Here is a 4,695-nt window from a genome sequence, read left to right as displayed (position 1 = left end):
GGCACTGGACAGCCACCTCCTCGTACGACGTATACATGGTGGATACACCCAAAGAGAACAACGGCGACAATGAGAAGGATCCAGTCGAGGATAAACCTCCTGAGATACAGCCAAAGCGCTGACGTCAGAGGCGCCGCTCTAAATCATGCCATGGAAAAAATAGCAATACCGACACAGGAGAAAATAATACTCCGGACAATGCTGAATACAATGAAGACCTCGTTGAGCCAACCTTCGAACAGGACGAACGAGAAGATGGGTGAGTTAGCCCTGATGAACATGCCATGAATGAAGACTCAGAGGACAGTAACTACCTTCCGCTCTCCGAGGACGAGGTGAGCCTCGGAGACGAAGAATTTATCATGCCTGAGGAGCCCGTCGATCAGGAGCGCTTTAAGCGCCGGCTAATAGTCACTACAAGGAGCCTGAAAAAGAAGTAGCAGCAGCTTCAAGCTAATCAAGATCTGCTCAATGATAGATGGACTAATGTCCTAGCAGCCAAAGAATACGGCCTCGACCGCCCAACCTAAAGTTACCCGAAGCGCAAATTGTTACCCCAATTTGATGATGAGGCGCTAGAGCCCGTCCAACCAGTGCGTAATGCGGCTGACAGACCACCACGTGGCCGGGACAAAGCGACAACTCAAGCCGAACACCATCCCGCACTACCTCGCCGTAAAAACAGAGACACAACAGCTCGAGGATACACATATGACTTGCGGCATGACCTGGAAAACAGAGCAGGTCAGACCAGATCGATCTACGGATCGAGGGGCGTGCCCCAATGCACGACGACGGCCATCCGTCCAGGCCAAAGACCGCAGACGAACTCCATCTGAGCTGCGTCACGACTTGGCCCGATATAGAGGTGCCGCACACCCCTTTGCTTCACTGATGAAGTAATGGAACATGAATTCCCGGAAGGGTTTAAATCCGTGAACATCAAATCATATGATGGGACAACAGACCCCGCGGTATGGATCGAGGATTTCCTTCTCCATATTCACATGGCCTGCGGTGATGATCTTCACGCCATCAAATACCTCCCGCTAAAACTCAAGGGACCTGCTCGGCACTGGTTCAACAGTTTGCCCGAAAACTCAATTGGCAGCTGGGAAGACCTGGAAGATGCCTTCCTCGACAACTTCCAGGGCACATATGTCCGACCTGCGGATGCCGACGACTTAAGTCACATAGTTCAACGGCCCGGAGAGTCAGCCAGGAAATTCTGGACTAGGTTCTTAACTAAGATCGTCGACTGTCCGGATGCTGAAGCCCTAGCGGCCTTTAAAGACAGCATCCATGATGAATGGCTCGCCCGACACCTCGGCCAAGAAAAGACGAAGTCTATGGTAGCCCTCACGACGCTTATGACCCACTTCTGCGCAGGCGAGGATAGCTGACTAGCCCGTAGCAATAACAATGCAAGCGAACCTGACACTTCTGAAGCCAGAAATAGCAACGACAAGCCCTGACACAACAGACACAAGCGTCGAAGCAACGGTGACAACACTGAATACACGGCGGTCAACGCCGGATTCAGTGGCTCTAAGTCTGGTCAGCCGAAGAATCCATATAAAAGAAACCATCCGGGCCCGTCCAGTTTGGACCGCATACTCGATCGACCATGTCAAATCCACGGCAGTCCTGATAAACCAACCAATCATACGAACAGAGAGTGTTGGGTTTTTAAACAAGCCGGCAAGTTAAATGTCGAGAACAAGGAGAAGGGGTCGCAAAGCAAGGACGATGACGAGGAGCCCCGGCCACCGAACACAGGGGGAAAGAAGAAGCCCCCCCCCAAGTTAAAACAGTGAACATGATATACGCTACCCATATCCCAAGAGGGAGCGCAAGCGCGCGCTCAGGGACGTCTACAGGATGGAGCCAATTGCCCCAAAGTTCAACCCATGGTCGTCCTGCCCGATCACCTTCGATCGCAGAGACCATCCGACCAGTATCCGTCATGGCGGTTCAGCCGCACTGGTCCTCGACCCAATCATTGATGGATTCCATCTGACGTGAGTCCTCATGGACGGTGGCAGTAGCATGAACCTGCTCTATCAGGATACAGTGCACAAAATGGGTATTGATCCCTCAAGGATCAAGCCCACAAAAACTACCTTTAAAGGAGTCATACCAGATGTAGAGGCCTGCTATACGGGCTCAATCACACTGGAGGTGGTCTTCAGATCTTCGGGTAACTTCCAAAGCGAAGAGTTGATCTTCGATATCGTCCCTTTCCGCAGTGGTTATCACGCACTGCTCGGACGAACCGCATTCGCTTGATTCAATGCGGTGCTGCACTACACTTCTCTCAAGCTCAAGATGCCCGGACCTTGCGGTGTCATAACAGTCAATGGAAATACGGAACGCTCCTTCCGTACTGAGGAGCACACCGCTGCCCTCGCAGCAGAAGCACAGAGCGGCCTTTTCAGGCAGAACCTTAATTTGGCGGCCAAGCTCCCGGACACTGTCAAACGAGTCCGAACTACTCTGCAGCAGGATAGTCCAGCTCGTCAAGAGCTTGACTAGTAGTTCGGCCTCCGTCCCAGTCCCGACCAAACTGCGGCGTTCGTACCGCGTGTACATAACTACGCACTCAAAATACCATGGGCTTAGACGGAGGCACAGCTAGATCGTGGTCCATAATACGGCTCAACCTGTCCTGGACCCCATACTTTCACTTTTCCTTTTCCTTTTTAGGTTTCTTTCTTTTTTCCAGGCCTTTCCTGGTGGCCTGATTGTCGGACCTATCAAGGAACGAATTCACCAAGACGGTAGGAAGCATTGACGTATAAGGGAATTTCCAGGTGGTTTCTTTAAACGATCGTTATACCTGTTTTAAGGACCTGCACGCAGCTCTCCCTTGGTCTTGGCATGTTAAATAGCCCCGTTGCTTATCGCACTACTTATACAAATACACTTTGACGTGTTAATCACCCTATAATGGAAAATAGCTTGCAGCCCAATTTCTGCGGCATTAACCTATTACTTCATTTTTTCCCTTTTCTTGATATTCTTATCAATTGCACCCGTAGACTCTAGTACGCCTTAATTCTCCAGGGGCTTCATTACGCCCCATAATATGGCAACAAAGTCCGACCATTTTTTTATAGTATAGTTCAGCACCCCGAATTGTAGCATTATATGCATTGGCTCAGAATCATGTCTTTGGTCAATAGTTGGGTTGCGTGGCTCCTGTGCTTACTACCTTACATTCCACTATATCGGTTAGGGTAGTAAAGGGAGAACTATTGCGATTGTGTCTTGGTTCACCCGGATAAGCACCTCAGTAGAGAAAGCCTAAAACTGACCGTCATGATGCGGCGTGAGCCGGTCAGTTGTTTGAGAGGTTACAAATCTTTTGCGATTTTTTCTGCATTATCTGATGAATCGGTTTCATCCGATCAGGTGTTTACATCATCCCAAGTTCGGACTTACTAATACTAGGGGTTGCGCCTAAATTATTATTGCCAAACTCCTATGGCTAAGTGAGGGTGATAAAGCCACATAGTCCGATTGTCTGGTTCGTTGCGCTAAACACCTCCTTTAAGGACCAAAGTAAAGAGTGTTTAGATTCATCCCGAACACCCCCATACTACCTACGTGGGGGCGGAAGCCGACAACTGGCCAACTCTCAGATTTAACAAAAACGGCCGCACATGAGGTAAAAGTTTAAATAACAAGCATTATATTACATAACGACCTTGTTTCATAGTATAGGACATGATAACATGAATGTATTCATTCAAAGATAACATCCTTAGCACATTGCTCCACCACAATGCGGGTTCCCTCCAGGACATCTTCAAAATACCGCTCGGGAGTGCGGTGCTCCTTGCCTGCGGGCGGTCCCTCGGTCATAAGCTTCACGACGTCCATCTTCACCCAGTGCATCTTGACTCGGGTAAAGGCCATTCGCGCGCCTTCGATGCAGACCGACTGCTTGATGGCATCAAGCAGTTGGCAGGCATTGACCACCCGCTTCACGAGCCCGAAGTAGCTGCTGGGTATGGCTTCGGCAGGCCATAGCCGGATTATTAAATTCTTCATGGCTAGTTTCGACGCCCTATGCAGTTTGACCATCTGTTTTAGCTGATCACTATTAAAGATCACCGGATGTTCCGGCTCAAGGTATTGCGACCAAAACAGCTTCTCCGTAGAGCTCCCCTCTTCGGCTCGGAAGAACTCTGCAGCGTCTGAAACGCTGCACGGCAGATCCACAAACGCCCCTGGAGAACTCCAAATCCGGGCCAGTAAGAGGAACCTTTTCTTCATATATTTGCTCTGCATAATAAAGGCCTTACCCGTCGTGATTTTTCTGGCCTCCTGGATTTCCTGGAGGGCGCCCTGCACTTCAACCCGGGCATCGTGTGCTCTCTGGCGGGCCTTGGCAAGTTCGGACTCTTGATCCGTAATGTTGCACTCCAAGGACTCGCATTTCTTGACGGCATCCTGGAGCTCATGCTGGACCTCACTAACCCTGGCCTCGTGCTTTTCACGGGCGGCTTGTTCCTTGGCCGCTCTCTCCTCGGCCTCAACCAGTGCCTTCTTGAGAGCCTCCACCTCAGTCGCCGCTCCTACAAATAAAATGGCACTATGGTCATTACAAGTCATCTATCCTTTCTGATATACAGAAGGTCATTGCATACCTTGTTTATCCTCTAGCTGCTTTTCTACGCGGCCGAGCTC

This window comes from Triticum aestivum, chromosome 5B, assembly GCF_018294505.1.
Source record: "Triticum aestivum cultivar Chinese Spring chromosome 5B, IWGSC CS RefSeq v2.1, whole genome shotgun sequence".
In the NCBI taxonomy this organism is placed as follows: domain Eukaryota; kingdom Viridiplantae; phylum Streptophyta; class Magnoliopsida; order Poales; family Poaceae; genus Triticum; species Triticum aestivum.
The sequence above is the reverse complement of the archived record's forward strand: the minus strand, read 5'-3'. Positions refer to the sequence as shown.